We start from the raw sequence: 21,766 nt of genomic DNA on the forward strand, positions 1-21,766 counted from the left end.
ATGCATTCTCCATCCTTTCTGTAAAATATTTCCTGATTTTGTTCCTGAGCCTACTCCCTTGACGTTTCATGTCATGAACCCTACTTCTACAGCTTCCTTTCCACTGGAAAAGGTTTGATTCTTTGTTGTGTTTGGCGGTCCGTGGGATGGGCCCGTGGACTGAGCCCGGTGGATGAAGCCCCGACACCAGGTAAGGCCCCTGACAGGACATGTGGCAGACCACTGCGTTCTCCTGCTCCCGACATGATGCAGCCGCGTCCCCTCGCCTGACATCACTACTCTTAAAGGGTCTGCAGGGGGAAAAGGCCAGCGGTGCATAGACATAGGTCTATAAAAAGACCACTACTGCATCTCTTCCTCTTCCTTGCCTTGGCAATAGGTCCACTACTGAGAAGTAGAGCGAATTGCCTCAGCATGCCTGGCCTTTGTCTCATCAGTTCCTGGTCTTTGTCTCATCAGTTCCCGGTCTTTGTCTCATCAGTTCCCGGTCTCCTTCGTTCCTTGTTCCCGTGGTCTTCGTCTGTGGTCAGTCTTCAGTTCTTCAGTCCTTCGGTGTCTTCAGTGTCCTTGTCTGTCCATCTGTGTTGTTCTTTGCCTTCCTGTCTGCCTGTCTGTCCTGCCTACCCTTTGGACAAATCTCTGGTTCTGACCTTGGCCTGACTCCTGTCTATGTTTGAACTCCACCTGCCACCGACTACTGACTGACTCTTGACCACCTCTGAACTTACCTGCCTCAACCATCGCCTGCTCTTTGACTACATCTCCCCTGTCCCTCCCTCTAGCACATAATTAAATGCAATGAAGTATATTGTAACATGATGCTGAAGACTTTGCTGCCACCATCCTCCATTGAAACAAAGACAGCAATGTAATGCTTTAGTCACTAGCCACACTGGGCCTATGGTAGCCCCAAGTCTCAGAATTCCCACAATTCTTACAAAACAAAACGATGCCAGTAGTGCAGTGTAGCTCATACTGGAGCACATAGGCTTGACCACTTTATACAGTTTTACAACTTGCAATCTCTCCCATCCTATCCTTACACAGTTCATCTTAAAATCCCTTTACAGCCTCTTCTGGGGGAAAAATGGGACAAGAAAAACAAAATATATATTAATATAATTTTCTCTTAAGATTGTTTAAGTACATGATTTGTTCTCCAGAAGATTCGGCTACCAATCAGGGCATGGGGTCAGATCTGCCAAAGAGTATTTGCCACTTTGCTGCTAGGGGAAAGCGCAGAATACATAACGTCCCTAAGGATTTCTTCTGCACGGGCACCAAATTCTTCATCTTTTATAGACTCACCCATCCTTAAGTAAGGGAGGGTGAGAATCCCCCAGCTCACCGCTTCAGCCAAGTCATTACAAGTGATGAACCGGGGGCCCAAAAGAGGAAGCAGCTTCCAGCCTGCAAACATGGAGGTGATTTCTGAATAAAGTGGTCTGTCCCTCTACCGTCCCTGGATCTCAGACACCTGGAGGTAGAACCCAAGCTTTCGCTGGGCAGTGAGTGGAAGTTTCTGAATAAAGTGGTCTGTCCCTCTACCGCCCCTGGATTTCAGACACCTGGAGGTAGAACCCAAGCTTTCACTGGGCAGTGAGCGGAAGTTTCTGAATAAAGTGGTCTGTCCCTCTACCGCCCCTGGATCTCAGACACCTGGAGGTAGAACCCAAGCTTTCGCTGGGCAGTGAGTGGAAGTTTCTGAATAAAGTGGTCTGTCCCTCTACCGCCCCTGGATCTCAGACACCTGGAGGTAGAACCCAAGCTTTCACTGGGCAGTGAGCGGAAGTTTCTGAATAAAGTGGTCTGTCCCTCTACCGCCCCTGGATCTCAGACACCTGGAGGTAGAACCCAAGCTTTCGCTGGCCAGTGAGTGGAAGTTTCTGAATAAAGTGGTCTGTCCCTCTACCGCCCCTGGATCTCAGACACCTGGAGGTAGAACCCAAGCTTTCGCTGGGCAGTGAGTGGAAGTTTCTGAATAAAGTGGTCTGTCCCTCTACCGCCCCTGGATCTCAGACACCTGGAGGTAGAACCCAAGCTTTCGCTGGGCAGTGAGTGGAAGTTTCTGAATAAAGTGGTCTGTCCCTCTACCGCCCCTGGATCTCAGACACCTGGAGGTAGAACCCAAGCTTTCACTGGGCAGTGAGCGGAAGTTTCTGAATAAAGTGGTCTGTCCCTCTACCGCCCCTGGATCTCAGACACCTGGAGGTAGAACCCAAGCTTTCGCTGGGCAGTGAGTGGAAGTTTCTGAATAAAGTGGTCTGTCCCTCTACCGCCCCTGGATCTCAGACACCTGGAGGTAGAACCCAAGCTTTCGCTGGGCAGTGAGCGGAAGTTTCTGAATAAAGTGGTCTGTCCCTCTACCGCCCCTGGATCTCAGACACCTGGAGGTAGAACCCAAGCTTTCACTGGGCAGTGAGCGGAAGTTTCTGAATAAAGTGGTCTGTCCCTCTACCGCCCCTGGATCTCAGACACCTGGAGGTAGAACCCAAGCTTTCGCTGGCCAGTGAGTGGAAGTTTCTGAATAAAGTGGTCTGTCCCTCTACCGCCCCTGGATCTCAGACACCTGGAGGTAGAACCCAAGCTTTCGCTGGGCAGTGAGCGGAAGTTTCTGAATAAAGTGGTCTGTCCCTCTACCGCCCCTGGATTTCAGACACCTGGAGGTAGAACCCAAGCTTTCGCTGGGCAGTGAGCGGAAGTTTCTGAATAAAGTGGTCTGTCCCTCTACCACCCCTGGATTTCAGACACCTGGAGGTAGAACCCAAGCTTTCGCTGGGCAGTGAGTGGAAGTTTCTGAATAAAGTGGTCTGTCCCTCTACCGCCCCTGGATTTCAGACACCTGGAGGTAGAACCCAAGCTTTCACTGGGCAGTGAGCGGAAGTTTCTGAATAAAGTGGTCTGTCCCTCTACCGCCCCTGGATTTCAGACACCTGGAGGTAGAACCCAAGCTTTAGCTGGGCAGTGAGTGGAAGTTTCTGAATAAAGTGGTCTGTCCCTCTACCGCCCCTGGATTTCAGACACCTGGAGGTAGAACCCAAGCTTTCGCTGGGCAGTGAGTGGAAGTTTCTGAATAAAGTGGTCTGTCCCTCTACCGCCCCTGGATTTCAGACACCTGGAGGTAGAACCCAAGCTTTCGCTGGGCAGTGAGTGGAAGTTTCTGAATAAAGTGGTCTGTCCCTCTACCGCCCCTGGATTTCAGACACCTGGAGGTAGAACCCAAGCTTTCGCTGGGCAGTGAGTGGAAGTTTCTGAATAAAGTGGTCTGTCCCTCTACCGTCCCTGGATCTCAGACACCTGGAGGTAGAACCCAAGCTTTCGCTGGGCAGTGAGTGGAAGTTTCTGAATAAAGTGGTCTGTCCCTCTACCGCCCCTGGATTTCAGACACCTGGAGGTAGAACCCAAGCTTTCGCTGGGCAGTGAGTGGAAGTTTCTGAATAAAGTGGTCTGTCCCTCTACCATCCCTGGATCTCAGACACCTGGAGGTAGAACCCAAGCTTTCGCTGGCCAGTGAGTGGAAGTTTCTGAATAAAGTGGTCTGTCCCTCTACCGCCCCTGGATTTCAGACACCTGGAGGTAGAACCCAAGCTTTCGCTGGGCAGTGAGTGGAAGTTTCTGAATAAAGTGGTCTGTCCCTCTACCGCCCCTGGATTTCAGACACCTGGAGGTAGAACCCAAGCTTTCGCTGGGCAGTGAGTGGAAGTTTCTGAATAAAGTGGTCTGTCCCTCTACCGCCCCTGGATTTCAGACACCTGGAGGTAGAACCCAAGCTTTCGCTGGGCAGTGAGTGGAAGTTTCTGAATAAAGTGGTCTGTCCCTCTACCGCCCCTGGATTTCAGACACCTGGAGGTAGAACCCAAGCTTTCGCTGGGCAGTGAGTGGATGTTTCTGGAGAAACTTTCACAGAGACAGAGCAAAAAGGGGCGAGAGAGCGCACAGGAGACAGCTGCCAGAGCGGGGCAGGTGAAAGCTAGCTAGCTAGCTCCTTAGCTGGGTAACGTGCCGTTGCTGCAGAACAACCTCGTGGAAACTCCACCTTGAAGGATCACTTCTGAGCAACCTCCTCAGAGGGTGAGTATCACAGGGTCCCTCTCCCACCAGACAGAGAATGGGGTAACTTTCAACTCCAGCTGGGGATCTGGGAATAGGGGAAATGGGATCTGGGATGCACTGGCACCCTCCCAAACTCTTCTATGAGAGCAAATGGGAGCTGGCATAGCCCTACCTGAGGAGCTCCCTAGTGAATTTTCCTATTTTAGCTTACCTGCTCTTCACAAAAAATCAAAAACTGTAACAGCTCGTCGTTACCTGTGTAATGCAACCTGTTTAACTACCACCTTGTAAGCAAAGTCAGCCTAGTCTGGAAGCCCTCTGGCTGAGAAGCCTACAATTATTTTGAGCTACCTAGTGGGACTTGCACCTGTAGGCACAGAGCAGAATCACTTCCTTTATACTGAGGACCACTAGCAGCACTGACTGACATAAGAAGAACCTCCCCCGGAGTAAGACGATATGGAAAAGACATCAAAGACTAAATCCAGTGCTGGAAAACCAGCAGAACAAGTCACCGGGTACTGAATGTGTTAGCTGCTGTGCGCAGTTTTGGCACCTTGGTGGGAGGGGAGGAGAGATGGCTGCAGAGAGGTAAAAAGAAGCAAGAACAAAAGGCACCAGAGGCACTAACATCTGGATGCTCAGGAGACAAGCACTTCCAAGACTCCTTAATTCCCTTCTGCAGTTGTGACTTAGGAAAACTCTCATCTGGCTGAATACCTATCAGGAAGCACTTCAATAGGTTAAGTAATTTGGGCGATGCACTTGCTACAATGATTAAAACCTTTATTATCTATTGAAGACCTTCGAACAGCATTGCAAGGCCCTCATTTTCTCAAATCTGGATTATTTAATTCTTTACTGAGTGGCCTTCCTGCTACTACGCTGCAACCCATACAATTGCTGCAGAATGCTTTGGCTAGACTTTTATCAGGGCGCCAAAAATGTTGTCATCATATTGCACCCACTCTCTGGTTAACAGTGCCATTCAGAGTTCAGTGTAAAATTCTCAACCTCATTTTTAAGATTCTTCATTCTAATGATGCTGGCTGGATCGGTGCTGCTGCGTTGCATTTACGGTTTCTTGACTGTTCCTACAATTCGGAGTGCGCACTTAACTGAAGTGTGAGACCGTACGTTTTCTATAGCAAGTCCTAAGCTATGGAATTTAATGCCCGAAATGTTACGTACTTTAACCAATGGTAAGAGATTTAAGTACGAATTGAAAACATGGTTATTTAAAAATGCTTACAAGCTTGTTTAAGAGAGATACAGAGACTGTGACTTTGTAACAGAGCTGAGAATATAATCGTTAGTGATGAGAGAAATTAGTTACGTGTATTTCAGACGTGAGAGGGATTAAAGTTACATGTAATGTGATGACTATTTTATTTGAAGTGTATTATTTTATCATTTTTAATATTTGTCTATGAGTGTTTTTAATTTATTATATTGATACCATGTATGTTATCTATAAACTGTTGTGACCTTTATATGGAATGAGGGTATATACAATGTTTAAATAAATAATTAAAATAAATAGGGGGTTTGCGGGCCAAAATGTTTTGTGTTGATATGGAAATTTATCCCCAAATGACCTTTAGGTTTTTTCCCAATCTTTTTTTTTCTGTATTTTAAGTTTCAGAAATAGTGAGCCTAAAAATGATAGATGGAAAAATGTCATGTTTTTCTATTGTTTAGTTTTGAAAATGAAATGAAATGATATATACAATGTCAACAAACGAATGCACATCCCTACTCATGGATATCAAAGCTGAAGAAAGCAGCATGATCTCCAGAGCTTCTGTACATCATTTCCTCAAAATCATTTGTATATTGTACCAAAAAAGCAGCATCACAAGGTGCCAATAATCCAGTTTTCTCCAGAATCCATGCAGCCAGCTAGTAGAGGTCTGCAAACAGAAACAACCACGCGGAAAGTGGCAGACATCACAGCTGCAGTCCATCTAGTCAACCAACACTGGATTTTGGCACAGGCCCACCAGGTCTTTTGGCTGGGGCAGCAACTTCTTGTTGTAGAAGAAGCCACTAGGACTCATGAGATTCAAAATGGGAGAGAGAGCAAAGTTCCAGGGGAGGGACTAGAGGTCTGGGAAGTGGAGGGGCAGTACCCATGGTGCCCAGAGGCAGTAGAAAGCTAGATCCATCACTGTGGTCAACATTTCTAAGAACATAAGAATTTGCCATACTGGGTCAGACCAAGGGTCCATCAAGCCCAGCATCTTGTTTCCAACAGTGGCCAATCCAGGCAAGTACCCAAAAACTAAGTCTATTCCATGTTACCGTTGCTAGTAATAGCAGTGGCTATTTTCCAAGTCAACTTGATTAATAACAGGTAATGGACTTCTCCTCCAAGAACTTATCCAAACCTTTTTTGAACCCAGCTACACTAACTGCACTAACCACATCCTCTGGCAACAAATTCCACAGATTAACTGTGCATTGAGTGAAAACAAATTTTTTCCAATTTGTTTTAAATGTGCTACTTTTTAACTTCATGGAGTGCCCCCTAGTCCTTCCAAGAAGAGCGCCCCAGTAGAAAGTATTAGAAATGCATTTGCTCCCTTCTGTGGCATCAGGATTCACCATTTCTCCCACCCAAATAAAGTGAGCAGTGCCATGCTGTGGTATTATACCTACACAGTGGAAATACAATGTGTCTATAATGGGGAGTTGGGATCATCCAGAGAGACCAAACTGGTCCTGGTTCCACCCAACTGGTTCCACTTGGAGTTCTGCAGGTTGGTAAGAAAAGCAGGACTGCAGATTCAGAGATGCAGTGCAGAAAAGCAGAGGTGACCTGCCAGTGATCGGTAACATTAGATGGGCTGATTACAGGCTAATAACAGGGGAGCAGATATTTTAATAATCATTCTAAATTATGGCTTGGCAGTACAGATTTTAATAGATGCTGGGTGAGTAAAACGTCAAGTCGTGGATTGCTGAGGACATTCACCATATGGTACGAGACAATAGGCAAACGTTTCAAGCTTATTTGGCCCTCAGAGCCAAAAGAATCATTTCAGAAGGTTTCAAAACCCAGAACCTCTGATGATATCAAGAACTTTATTTTTCTTTAGTAAGTCCAGGCTAAAATTGCTAAAAAAAAAAAAAAAAAGGGGTGGGGTGGGAAGGCCTTCCAGAGCGAGAAACGTTTTGCAAAGTTTATTGCTTCTACTTTCCAGAGTATTCTTGGGTTTTTCTTCTTGAAACTGTTATTATCCTTGCAAGGGTTTAGCACTCCCCTCTCTCTCACACTTAATCCCCCTTTCACGGAGAATGCAAGAAAATGTCTGTTGCCTTTTTTATCTTTTTGCATAGGCTTTGTGCCCCAGTTTTGGTTTCCCTTTGAGATTTCTATTGCATTGTGAACTTTTCAAAATAAAAAATTAAGAAAAAACTAACAATACTTTTCACTCTCTTTGCATCTCCTCCCTTTCTTTGGGGGGGGGGGGAAGGGATGGAACTGATGATAAATGAACAGGTTTTGTGTCGTGCTGAGCTTTTAAAGCTTGTAGCAAAGGAGGCAAAGCTCAGATGCAGGCGGCTGGTATGGTAGGGAAAGGCCCGGTCCTCCAGCTCCTGCCCGAATTTTACAACAGCTGCTGGGGGCCTGGTGATAGGGATGAGCAAACAGAAAAGTGTTTCCGTTTTTGGGTTGTTTCGCTTTATTTTTCTTTTTGTTTTATGTTTATTTTGTTTAAGAGAAAAACAAATAGAAAAAAAATGTTTAAAAAAAGCAAACATTTAAAAAAAAAAAAGTTCCGCCAACACCCCCCAGTGGCAATGCAGTAAGAAAAAAAAAAAATAAGCTGACCATCCTCATCCCACCCAGCAACTTACTCCCATACTTGGGGTTGTAGTAAGCCAAATGGGGCAGAAGTGATCCCCAGGGTGCGCCTGCCCTGGCAGGTTCCAGGTGCAGAATGGTGCCAGCTGGTACCGCGGTGGGCGCCATCTTATTGAGTACAACCTCAGCTCAACCAGTGCCATTTTGCAACCAGGACCCAACGGGCTTCCGAGGAGTCTGTGGGTAGGGTAAGTAGCTGCCTTCCACGGGTGGGTAGTTAGGGGAAGGCCTGGGGAGCTGTGTGGCAGCTCTTTTGAGGGTGGGGAGATTTCGCCATCAAAAGTTAAAGGATAAAGAAACAGATTTCTGCAGTGGGTGTTTTTGATTTGTTTTCAAACAAAACAAACCAAAACATGAGATTTTTTCATGTTTTTTTCATTTTGTTTGCAAACAAATGCACACCCTCCAGTTTCTAAACCTACGACCAATTGGCCATTAGGGCCTGTGCATTTGACGAGAGACTGGGGGAGGGGTAAGCAAGCTAAAATGCATAAGCAGCACAACTTTGGCCAGTCTTCCCCTTACTGTATGCAGTTACCTCAGCCGCACCATGCCAAAGCTGAGTCCAGTGTGGTATTCAGTACTGCCAGCCTGCCTTCAAATTACTGGAGCTCTGGGTTGTCATTTGAAGCAATCCACAACCACAAAGTGGGTCATCACAATAACCCTGTCAGAGCTGGCTCACTGGACAAGGGCTGACACCCACATGGCAATGGCAAATCAAAGCCGACAGGAGGAGAAGAGTTTACCGGGGGATCAGCTAAGCACGTCCCCTTCCGTGATGGCGCCCGACATTGGCAAGGTCAGCCAAATGGGATAATGAGATGATGAAACTAGGAGCCAGAGCCCGTAAAATGTCTGACCCTTAATGGCAAAATTGGATTTGGATGCAGACGGGCAACAGGTTTCATTGATGCAGCCCGATACCCGAGATTTGGATTTCTCTCCCAGAGGAGCTAGCAAGGGAAAAATGAGATCAGGATATCAGTGGTGAAATCAATCAGATTTCAGAACATATTTCTTAAAGGCTCTGTATGGCATTAAACACTTTCCTTCCCTCAGAAATGCAATTTCAGGTTTCAGAGTCAGGTCCTCTGCTGCTAGGAAAAGCTTTGTACAGACCCTGTAGTGTTGCAGTGAGCTGCCTCCTATATTCCGAATAAACTCGGTTTATTATGAAGCTAAGCATACATCCAGTTCCCATTATATGAGAGCGTTTTTAAATTTTAAAGCAATCAGGTGTATCTGTCACAGGTGACTTCCTCCATATCCTCCCTAGCCTGGGGCTCCGGGTTCTTATGGCCTGCACGAGGCTGGGAATTAAGGCTTCGACATCCTGTACAAGAGTTTATCATATCATCGCTAAGCCTGCCACCCATTCACCCAGCAGCCAGGGACGTATTAATGTCCCCTGCCCAGGTGAGGCTAGGTCAGCTTTTAATGTCGTCCTTGCAGGGAAGAGGAAAGAGCTGAATTTAAAACCATGAACCCCCAGCCCGGGTGGACTCTCACCACAGGGATACACAGCAGCGGCCCGGCACTGCCTTTTGGTGAGGCGGGTGAAAAGAGAAGTCTGCCCGGGAGAAGCTTAATTTCACATATCTTTTCCCCTTCATGGGGGGGGGGCGGGGGGAGCAAGACAGTGAAGCCGTATTCAGTTGTTATTTATAATCTGCTTTTCAGGCACTTTCAGAGTGCATTACATGCAGGTACTGTGGGTATTCCTCTATCCGCAGAGAGTTTATACTCTAAGTTTGCACCTGAGTCAAAGAGAGACCATCTCATGAAGCTCTGCATATTGCTGAATTTTCTATTATTTACAGTGGAATGAGCCAGGTTACCCACAAAAACACAGTTTGCCTGAACACCTCAGTTTAACATTCTTTTAAGCACTTTCTGAGCTCATGGTGCATCATTTCTGGGAAGATCCAAGTTTACAGACTCAGTCCTCCAGGTCGCCAGACCAACAACAACCTACCACAATAAGCATACAGAAGCCACACGTACATACAGATAGACAGAGAAATCTGTATATATCGTAGTAACACAGAGGCGCATATTAAAAGCCACGGGTGTGCCAAAGCCAGGAAATATGCGCACAAGTTGGGCCAGCGCACGCCAAGCGGATTGTATAAGCCACCTGTGTAAGCCCAAAAGTCAGAAGTTTTTCAAAAGGGGTGGGACATGGGCGTGGCCTAGGCAGGGCGTGGCATGTTGGAGGAAGACCAAGCGATGTGCAGGTAAATACTTAACACGCACAGGCATGCCCCAGGATCCCCTGCTGCATAACTTTACTTCTGCTGTGGATGGCGTGTAAGGAATACAATAAAAAAATCTAGGATAGTCAGCAAGGTGGGGGCTAACAGGGGGAAAGGGAGACTGTTAAACTAGGGGGGTTGGGAAGTCCTACCCTTAACTGGGAGAACTGGGGACAAACTTGTAAAACTGGCATGGTGTGGATGCACGCCCCCTTTAAAATTCCACTTACATGGTGGAAGCGGGATTTGCGCGCCCATGCACACGACCACGTAAAATTGGGCGCACATGGGCACGTGCTCAGCCTATTTTATAACACGTGCATATACACACGTGTTGTGTATATGCACATGTGAGCCAGCAAACTTGCATACATGTGCGCCCGCATGCCTGTTTCAAAGTTACCATCAAAGTATTAATGGCAGAAAAAGACCAAATGGTCCATCTAGTCTGCCCAGCAAGTTTCCAATGGTAGCAATTGCTGCTCCGTGCAGGTTACCCCCATGTTTCTGTAAAGGGTAGCAACTGCCTCTCCATGCAGATACCCCCAAGTATCTGTTAAGGGTAGCAACTGCCTCTCCATGCAGGTTACCCCCATGTATCTGTTAAGGGTAGTAACTGCCGCTTCGTGCAGGTATCCCCATGTTTCTGTTAAGGGTAGTAACTGCCTCTCCATGTAGGTATCCCCATGTTTCTGTTAAGGGTAGTAACTGCCTCTCCATGCAGATACCCCCATGTATCTGTTAAGGGTAGTAACTGCCTCTCCATGCAGATACCCCCATGTATCTGTTAAGGGCAGTAACTGCCTCTCCATGCAGATACCCCCATGTATCTGTTAAGGGTAGTAACTGCCTCTCCATGCAGGTATCCCCATGTATCTGTTAAGGGCAGTAACTGCCTCTCCATGCAGATACCCCCATGTATCTGTTAAGGGTAGTAACTGCCTCTCCATGCAGGTATCCCCATGTTTCTGTTAAGGGTAGTAACTGCCTCTCCATGCAGATACCCCCATGTATCTGTTAAGGGTAGTAACTGCCGCTCCGTGCAGATACCCCCATGTATCTGTTAAGGGTAGTAACTGCCTCTCCGTGCAGATACCCCCATGTATCTGTTAAGGGTAGTAACTGCCTCTCCATGTAGGTATCCCCATGTATCTGTTAAGGGTAGTAACTGCCTCTCCATGCAGGTATCCCCATGTTTCTGTTAAGGGTAGTAACTGCCTCTCCATGCAGATACCCCCATGTATCTGTTAAGGGTAGTAACTGCCGCTCCGTGCAGATACCCCCATGTATCTGTTAAGGGTAGTAACTGCCTCTCCGTGCAGATACCCCCATGTATCTGTTAAGGGTAGTAACTGCCTCTCCATGCAGATACCCCCATGTATCTGTTAAGGGCAGTAACTGCCTCTCCATGCAGATACCCCCATGTATCTGTTAAGGGTAGTAACTGCCTCTCCATGCAGATACCCCCATGTATCTGTTAAGGGTAGTAACTGCCTCTCCATGCAGATACCCCCATGTATCTGTTAAGGGTAGTAACTGCCGCTCCATGCAGATACCCCCATGTATCTGTTAAGGGTAGTAACTGCCTCTCCATGCAGGTTACCCCCATGTATCTGTTAAGGGTAGTAACTGCCACTCCATGCAGATACCCCCATGTATCTGTTAAGGGTAGTAACTGCCGCTCCATGCAGATACCCCCATGTTTCTGTTAAGGGTAGTAACTGCCACTCCATGCAGATACCCCCATGTTTCTGTTAAGGGTAGTAACTGCCGCTCCATGCAGATACCCCCATGTTTCTGTTAAGGGTAGTAACATAACCCCAAGCCTTATATATTAACAAAGCAACATTTTTACTGGGTGAGGAGCCTTCTTGAAAATTCAGACAATGCTGCTTGTTGTGCTTTGCTTTTGAACTTGTCCCTAGAAGCAGTCCTGTGCTTTTTCCCTTATGTCTGTGTATCAGTACCCCAGACTGTAAAAGTCAGGGCACGTGTTGGTCGTCCTCTGAATCCAATTCCCCTTTTCTCCCCACACCGTCAAAGCAGAGAGCAATTGCATCAAAAGCATCAAGGCTGATTGGTTAAGTAATCCCCATGCATATTGTTAAGGGCAGTAACCACCACTGAGCAGGTTACTCCCATGCACCCTTTTCTTCATTTCTGTCCCTAATTTAAAACACTCACAAATACCTATATCTATATCTATATGTACACACATACACACACACTACCTGGAAGCGATAGATAAAAGCAGCATTACTCTATGAAAACAGGAAAGCCTCATGCACAGTAAAGGTAAAATGCCTTTTGAATTTCCACAGATGGCTCACTCCATAAGGGAATTGAGGACAGAATTCACATTTTGCACGTGGCATATTACATTTGCTGTTCTCGTTAGTGACTACGCAGAGGCATTAGTGAGATCATGGCACTGTGGGTTACTAGGAGGCTGCTTTAAAAAATAGTGCAAGCTTCAACAATAGTCTCTAGTCTATAAATAGCTGCCTTTCTTTCCAGTGGGAAAGTTTTATAAATAAATTGCATTATAAATAAATTGTAATGTAATATTTCAGTTTAGATCTGAGACAAGGGATATGAAGGCTACGGTGCATACATCCAGCATTTGTGTCTTGTAATTTGGAACGGGAGAGCTAGTCTGATGCGAGTTTTCAGACCCAGTTAGGTGAATGAAAATCTTGTGAAATCCATCAATGCCTGGAAAATGACCAGGGAGCTCAGAAATGCATTGCAGCTCCTTTTTTTGAAACAGGAGTATTCACATCACATGAATTCTTGGTGTTGCAAGGAATTTGAACAGTGCATTATCTTCACAGATGGAATTAAGGATCCGGTCACTCTGAGACTGAAAACAAAGCAAGTAGCAAAGATTTATGGTTTGTAAACCATCTATGGACAGCAAGAGACAACAAAAAAAAAGTAAGTTCACTTTCTATTGTGAGATAAAAGTTATTCAATGTCATTTTCCTTTACATTTTTTTTTGTCATGGGTGGACAAGGATAAACAAACCCCCTAATTAAGAAGCACCAAAATTTTCCATTAGTCTATAATTAAACAGACTATGAAATCACAGATTAAACTCCAAACCATCAAGAGGAAATATAATAATCTGAACTGAACATGAAATTGACAGATGTAAAAAGAAAGGCAATAAGCAACGATTCAGTATTCCAGTTGAAAATGAATACAATTAAAATGATTTTATATTAGAACTGTAAATCACTGGAGATTTGCAAATAGGTCAAAATGATGATCTATTAGGGGAATCAAGAGCAGAAAAACAGGGCAAAATCAGAGTGCACTGTGCTGCTCGCTCAGTTCCACGGATCAGTGATGAATTATCCATAAGCTTGAAGTAGAAGCTTTCACCATTTACAATATTTTAAAAAATTAACCTAAACAGACACTATGAGTTGAGATGTATTGATAAACCCAGATGCTGTCTCAGAGTAGCGGATCTTGAGCAGTTGGTGGTAAGGAACCATCCATGAGAAGCTGTTTTTTTGATTTGGTAGATTATTCTACATTGGTATAAGCAAGCAAGACATACTGGTTAGTGCCATGGAAATAACAAGAGAGAGTCTGTAGCGGCAGGAGGAGCGTGGGTGACGGACAAAGCCTTTTCATTTTTGGGTCCACCTTCCTGAGAGATTATAAGATAAGATTTTACCGATTATTTGGAGTTAAAGGTCATTTCTGCAGGACTATTTGTCGGCTTTGAAATAATGGTGCATTTTTAAGAAGGGGGGAAAAATTAACTCCAGAGCACACAACTTCCTGTGAAAGATGAATCTTTACACTTCCCTGTGGCTATTTTCTTTTGCTGTGCTGTGTGTTATTAACTACTCGTTTCAAATTCTCTCTGTAATAGTGCAATCTGGCTTTCAGTGCTAGTAGGGAGTCAGAAAGTAGCAGTCAGGGAGAGGGCTAGCCAGTTAAGTGACTGGCAGTGAGGAGCAGAGCAGCTGTGTGTTTATAACACATGGTAGATAACACCACGCTAAGGAGTTATACATCACAACACAATTCTACATACAAGGGGTCTCAGTCTTTAGGAGTGGGGGCCGTTCTTTGCCTGTGGGTCAAGGCCCTTAGCATATTGAGTCCTTAATGTGGCAGGAGGCTTCTGGCACAGTAGACTCAAAGAACAGGGGTGGGTGGTAGGCCATTTCTCTAAGTCATATACGACAGTGCCATGGAACTGTTTTTTTCCACCTGAAGTAAATAGCTCACCAGATTTTAAAAACTAGTAAAATACTGAACCTCATTATAAAATGCAAAAGAAGAGGAGACATCATTCTACCCTGATCCGTCCATAGAAGATCTCTATTCTGTAGAATTCGGAGGCAAACAAAACAATGCCATATAACCAAGTTCTCATGAGTTACCCCATTTGGGAATTCTAGAAAAATCTACTTAGGTAACTAGGAGACTAACGTTCAGCAATGTGGCGGGTGGAAAATTTATCCGGCTAAACTTATCACAGATATTCCACACAGCACTGCCAATTAGGCGCTCCACTGAATATAGCCAGATAAAATCCTAGTTAGCTGGATAAACTAAACTAATCAGGCTAACTTTAAGACTAGTCAGTCAGATACATTTTCTGGCTAACTCTGAATATCAGAATTAATCGACTAACTTAACTCCACCTCAGAATGCCTTCAATTTATCCAGCTAACATAGGCCAGGATTCATCATTCCTTGTGGACATGATGAACCCTGCACTAAAGGGGGCAGGGGCGAGAAGGGGGCGGTCGGGCGATAGATAGGGGTAAGCACAGGGGATTCCTAGGGGTGAGGGTAAAGCCTGGGCTAAGCACAGGGGATTCCTAGGGGTGAGGGTAAAGCCTGGGATAAGCCCAGGGGATTCCTAGGGGTGAGAGTAAGGCCTGGGGTAAGCACAGGGGATCACAGGGGATAAGCCAGAGATGAATTGGTGTCTTTCGCACTGTACTCTGAGTCTGTAGACTGCATGGGCCTTTTCTACCTTTATATTCTCTGTGACACTGGTGATACAAATTGTGATTAGGAGCATGTAACCAGCACCCGTATGTTTTAAATTTGCAGCATTATAGTGAAGAAAAGCAAAAGGATATAAATCCTCGCCTTATCTGCCTTCAGGTCGAGTTGCTATGATTCAGCCGTGTCCCACACCTCTGGGTTACACAGCTCGTCTTTAAATGTTTTCACACAGGGGTGGTGCTGTTTGATTCTATGGTTTTATAAAAACTGTCCCGCTATGGCTACATCAAAGCAGTTCATGTACTTGGTCAGAAGAAATGGCTTCCACTTTTGAACCCACTGGACTATATTAAGGTGCCCCTTCTCTGGGCCAAAAGTCACTTTGAGTTCCTACGTGCACCTACACCACGGCTTGAAGCTCAGTTTCCGCACGACAACCATGGTGGTTTGCACAGAATTACTGCAGAGTAAAAAAGGATTAGCAAGACCAGGCTGTGTTTTTCCCGTGCCACTGCTCCAAGAGAATGCTCACCCTCATTACTATCCAGTGATGTCAGATGCATCAACTTATCAACAGATGGCCCAGTTTAAGCTCCAGAAATATAAATGTAACTAAGAATTATTATCCTAAAAAAAATAAAGTGCTGGCAGTCATAAATTTAGCAACTTTAATGTGTAAATGTGATCTAAGGGTCGAGTACAGCTGTTGAAGGGCCCACATGCAGTTTCTGGCCTACTCTTCTGCTGAACCAGAAGGGTTTTTTTCTTACACATGTATTTAATCAGGGTAAATAAGCCAGTGTAAAATTAAAACAACCCCTCCTCAAGATCACAGAATTGTGTTTGTTCCCTCTCCCCAACATCCTTTCAAATTTCTGAGCAACTTACAAGGCTGAAGTGCATTCTCCTCTGACTGGATTACTGCAGAGGCAAAGTGACTGAGAAAGCTGAAGCTGCCTTCTCGCCCATGCTCAGAGGAAAGGAGGAAGTCCCGCTTTGTGCAAGGAAAAATTACAGGTCCAGGGCTCCCCAGTTTGGCTTTTCAGTGGTACAAGTCCCTCTCTCTGACCTGCAACAAGCTGCGGCTTTCTTCGGACAGCATCCAAGCCCTTATTTTTAACCCTTAATCAAGTCAAGGTAAAGCATTTCACAGGTGTTACAGTGCATCAGCTCTCAGGGGCGCAAGGGCCTTCTAGAGCGTCAGCTCCTTCTGCAAATAACACATAAGTCTTGCTCCCAAGAGAAAAGCAAGAGTGCAAACTTTCTTACAGACGTCAAATTATGCTATATATACATTTTTTTTCACCTTTTCATAGCCAACAGGTTTGTTGATGCTTCGCTGATGTGTTGGATAGAAGGACCAGGGTGTTCGTTCACTAAGGAGCCCACAATTCCTTTGCTTGCCGAAAATGCCCCGGGTCAATTGAATAATCGCCGTTATCAAGTCAGGCGTGTTTGTTATTTTGCTGGGATTTTGATATTCTTTACGAGCTCCATGATGCAGCCCCAGCTTGTGAACTGGAGACGTTCTCTTTCCGCCCGCCCCCACCCTCCGGCCAGCCAGCAAACACTGTGTGCAAAACAATCCCGTCATCAATATTTTTCTTGGTCCGCTAGCCAGGCATCGCAATTAAATCCAGTTCTCCATCGCCCTAAAAAAATTGCTTGGAATTTTATCTGGTCACCATCTGCCATCTCCTCTCCCCCCACCATGGTCATGCAAAAAAAAAAAAAAAGCCACTCCATCACATCTCTATTTTTAAATAATTGTTCTGAATGCCAGCTGCAGACAAAAACATCCACAGGCACCGTTTCCCCCCCCCCCCCCCTCTGAAGGTCTTCTGTTTCACTCCTCAAGCAAAAAAAAAGAATCTTTTAAACTCTTATAAGCTACTTTGTTGCTCCCAGCACTAGGGAGATAAGTCAGTCAAGGTTTGTCTTTCTTGCTGTGCTGTTCATCATCAGAAACCACTGCTACTGGCCCTTCTAAGGTCGCAAACTGGTTCTGTTTTTTCCAGCACACAGATCCCATCCTGGTTTTACTCCCAGGGCATGCATGGCCTTGCTTTCCCTATTCAAAGCCGGAAGCACAAATTCCTGTAGACAGTGGAGGGAGGGAGGTAGGATCAGGACTGGCTCAGCCCATCCTGGAAAATGTGGGCAGCCTTACCCTTACGGTTCCGAAAGAGTGGCCTTGGGAGAAAGAAAACGGATATTTTTGAAAAGTAACAATTAAACAGTTAAAATGCAGGGAGAGGGTTATAATAAAATGCCTACCTTTGACGTGAAAAGTAAATATAACCCTTGTGTAATGACTTTTGCACATGAAAGGAAGCTTATTACTCGGGATCCTGGGAGCTTCCGTGCCGTGTTTCGCATTATTTCTCTCAGCTGTGCGAGTCTGCATTATTTCTCTCAGCTGTGCGAGTCTGCACTCTTATCCATCTTATTTAGATTCCGCCTTTCAGACATTGCAAAGCGGATTCCATTCAAGTACAATATCTTCTTATAGAAAGGCGCCCGAGGCATTCTCCTCCTTTTAATGGGCGTGGGATGGCAGAAATTGATTCTTTAAACTTCAGGTTGGAACTGCATTTTTATTTATGGTTTTAATGATGTCTTTATTTAATGCATATCCAATTCGTGGCTATACGCCACTTTGAGTTGCTCTTAAAAAAAAAAGCGGGGCACAAACGTAGATAAGATTCAAAGAGAAATATATTTTGCATCCGTGCATGTCCTACCATATGGTAACAATCCCCTTGCTCCTATGATGGATGCTTAAGAAAAAAAAAAGAAATATCCAAATGGTTGGCTGAAGGAGGGCAGACCTTGAGGTTGATACCCAAAGTCACACAGTTTGCCACAGGAAGGGGCCTGACCCGCCCCAATCTTTTGCCTGCTACCAGCTCATTTTAATAATATGCAAACGATTTCACTCAATGGCTTTATGTGCCTGCAAGAAATGTTGCACAAAAACAGACTTTCTCGCAGAAGGAGCTCAAGTTTCGCCAAAAGATTGATTTTATAAAATGTTCTTGGATAAATCTTGCTCCTGCTGAATCTTGCAGCTCGGTGCCGATCTTGGGTATAAGTCTGGTGAAGGCCTTCCTCCCACCTTATAGCATCAGCCTCGCTGACTGAACTGCAGCCTTCACCTTTAAAGCAAACCGTTCAGGGTGCTTATGTCCTCTATAAAGGGGAACCCCACAATGTCACTAATCTCCTTCCGGAGCTTGTTTCCTATCGGGGCAGGGAAAGGGACGAGTTCATTTTTGAAGTGCCTCGTTTTCAGAGCACAATTATTTAAACATTTCTATATATTTTACATGCACTCACATTCAGAACACTTTTGGTCCGCTGCATTTTTAAAAGGTGAACATTTTTGGTTCTCATTCTTCTCCCAACCCTTTTTTTTTTAATCATTTAGATGGAGAGGAGCTGATTGAATCAGACCTAAGTAAAAGGCAACTTCTCAAGACCTGCATGTTCCCCGAACATGATTTCCAGCAGCTCCATGTCTCATGGTTAGGGCCGGCTTAACCACTGGCCAAACTAGGGAATGGCCCAGGGCAGCAGCAAAGCCTTCAGCGCTGTTACTCACGTCATCTTCCCAACTTTCCTGTGCACAAACAGCCACACCAAGTACACTTTTCACCTCAGCTTTATTTTGCTGTGCTAGGTTTTATGTTTCTTCGTTAACACTTTGCGTTGCTACCTCTGACATGACCCGAGCATTCAGCTTTGTTCCTAAAGTTTGCCCTGTGGCACAAGGAAAGGTAGGAAAGGGTGGGAGGCTACTCTGCTCCCTAATCCAGCCCTTCCCCTCCTCCCCCAGGCTGCTGCAAGGAGCAGGAGAGGAGGAGGTGAGGCTGGAATGGATAGCAGCGCAGCTTTTGTTCCCAGACTTCTAATTTGTGGTCCCTTGTTCTGTATTCGGTGATGGTCTGTCTGGGATATGCATGTGTGACAGAGGTGAGGCGGATTGTGTAGAGTCTCTTTAGTAATCTATAGCACTCCACTTCTTCTGTTTTCCCAATAAGAAATGTTAGTTATGCTCTGAGTGTATTTTTTCTACAGGGTTTTGTGTTATTTCATGAAGTGCCTGGTAATGAGATAAAATGGTCCCTGCCTTCAATTAAACTGCACCTATTAACCCACTGTTGAGACTTTTAAATGTTTTTCCAAATGCTTATTTGTCTTGCAGAGTCTTTCTTATGTGCACCTGTACAGCGATGGATATAGCTTGTACCATTATATAAATGTTTAATGGTAGTAGTAGTATTGGTGCTCTAGAGTCTGTATAATATTTACTTTTGTTGCTTTTTTCATAGGTAGCGTTGTTGCTGTTTGATTTCCGGGAGTTGGTGCTGTTTTGGAACAGTAGGTTTGCTATAAGGGTTCTGAGTGTCCTTTGGTGTAACTTCACTAAAGGCCGAAGTTTATTCCCCATAAGCGTGTAAAAACCGGGGGGTGACTTGCGTGGCTGGGCGCGTCCAAGGCTTGGGGAGGGGCAGGGCTGGAGGCACCAGCACAGCAGCCATTTGCCGCTGTGCCAGGGAAGCACGCACCGGCAGGAGCAGCAACTTGAACAATAATTAAAAAAAAAAAGGTAAGGTAGGGTAAGTTTAGGAGGTGGAGAGGAGAGGGGAAGGGGAAGGGAACTTGGGAAGGCTGGGATGCATCACTGTGTGGGAATTGCTTAAATCTCCCCCCCCACCTTGTGTGCTGTATGCGTGGATTACAAAATTTGGCGCCCATGTGCCCAACAATTTTATAACATGTGCGTGCACCTTAGAAAATCTACCCCTAAGTGCCTGGTAATGAAAGGCGTTTATGTCACTGAGGTGACAACAGAATCTGAATTTTGTATTTGTATGGGAAAGCACCCGGCCATGTCAGACAATGCAGCATGGATTTCTTTTCATTTATAAATGAATTAGGGATGTGCATTCCGATAATCCAAATGGTGAAATTGATCTGAATGAGCCCATTTTTGGATCCGTTTATCTGAGTTGAAAATCATCTCAATCCAAAAGTGTGTGGATTATTCATTTTGGCAAATAAAGATAACCCAAAAAAGAACCCCTGAAAACAAAATCTGGCCCGGAAACAGGGCAAAAAAATCAAATGTCCTGAACCAAAAAAAAAAAAAAGGCTGCACATTCCTAAAATTCATGGAGTTCTTGACTTATGAATTTGCAGTCTCCCCAAAAATCACAGGTGCCCCCTTCATCAGACACGGTGACTTGATATCTGAAATGTATTTGCACAGAACCAATATGCATAAAGCAAAGCTTAATATCCAGTTCTGTTCTAGGAAGGGGGGAGGGGCTCCAAGAGTGCCTAATACCGTTGCAGCAGTTCTGCTCATTCTGGCCCCACATTCACACTTTTCTTTGGCAGCTTCTTATCATTTTTTTTTTAGTATAGCATTGTGTACAAAGACCTGAGCAAGGAGACGGCCCCAAGCATCCTGTGCACTGGGCATCAAATGCTCATCTTGGTGCCCAGGTGTTTCCCACCCTACAGCGACACCTGCTGGGGACTGAAGTGAACACAATAGTGCTGCAGATTCCTTAGCCTGCCTCCAGGGCTCAGCTTACCAGGGAAAACTGAATATGGAAGCTTGCCAGCCGAATAAATTTTTACAGATGCCCAGAAGAGATCTGATCAGTGCTGAACGCACCCTGTTAACACTGTTAGTCATAAACATTCCAGGATATTAGGGAATCCTCAGACTGCTTTGTGCTAGCATGTGTCTGATAAATCCAAAACAGCTCCTACATGCTCTAAGTTTCATGAATCTTGTGGGACTTGGAGCAAGGCCAGGATGTAAAGACATTAATAGGAGGGGGGCGGTTCTTTTTGTTGGGAAGGGGGCCATTTCAGGTAGCAGTTAAGTACCCCTCTGCCACTCATTTTCCTGTGACGCATCCTGTGTTGATTCCCATGCCTTACTTTCTGCAATTCGATAAAATTAAGGGCTTCATTTTAAAAGCATTTACATGCTTAAAAATCGGGTTTTACATGTGTAATTGCACTTTACCCATTTAAGTGGGCTTTTAAAAATTGCTATAATATTTGCCATTGTATTGTCCATAGATTATACACATGAAAGTGCATGTTATGCACATAAATGTTACATTTACACGTGTAACTCCTTGGACAATTACCTTCAGGGCAGTAACTTTCAAACCTGCCCACAGGCACCAGCATGCAGCCAGGGATGCGACCATTTTATAACTTGTGCGCATGTTATCTAATAGCCTGGGTGCATGCACATGTGCGCCCAATTTTAAATAGGCACACAAATCCCACTTCTATTGTGCAAGTCGGGGGATTTAAAAAGGGGGGCGTGCACAATTGCCAATTTCCCCAGTTTGTCCACCTGTTTGCCCAGTTAAGAGCTAGGTCCTCCAAACTCCCCTAGCTTAATAACTTAGACTCCCCCCAGTTACCCCAGAGCCTTAAAAGCCCTGATGGACATGATTTTTTTTTTTTAACTTACACCTCTTCCATACCAGAAGTAAACTTACACGGCACCTGACCAGGGCCTGTACTCATCTCTTTTCCCCACCCAGACTCCATCCCTTTTTA

The 21,766-nt window shown here is 45.2% G+C and overlaps 1 protein-coding gene and 1 long non-coding RNA gene across 4 annotated transcripts in view; one reads left to right on the forward strand and one right to left on the reverse strand.

The window, feature by feature from the left end:
• LOC115074459 overlaps positions 1–16,699 on the reverse strand; it is a 57,110-nt gene extending 40,411 nt beyond the window's left edge. The window contains exon 1 of the long non-coding RNA XR_003852249.1: positions 16,473–16,699. This is a non-coding gene — a long non-coding RNA (uncharacterized LOC115074459). The remainder of the gene's footprint in view (positions 1–16,472) is intronic.
• A 952-nt stretch (positions 16,700–17,651) lies between these two features.
• The window catches only part of WNT2B (Wnt family member 2B), a 57,908-nt gene continuing 53,793 nt past the window's right edge, over positions 17,652–21,766 (forward strand). The window contains exons 1-2 of one of the 3 annotated variants that reach the window (XM_029573451.1): positions 17,655–17,748; positions 19,501–19,549. The gene's annotated coding sequence lies outside the window, so the exon portion shown is untranslated. Of the gene's footprint in view, positions 17,749–19,500; positions 19,550–21,766 lie in introns of all 3 variants that reach the window. The other 2 variants (XM_029573454.1, XM_029573455.1) reach the window with 2 other exon arrangements.

Source organism: Rhinatrema bivittatum, chromosome 12, assembly GCF_901001135.1.
Source record: "Rhinatrema bivittatum chromosome 12, aRhiBiv1.1, whole genome shotgun sequence".
In the NCBI taxonomy this organism is placed as follows: Eukaryota; Metazoa; Chordata; class Amphibia; order Gymnophiona; family Rhinatrematidae; genus Rhinatrema; species Rhinatrema bivittatum.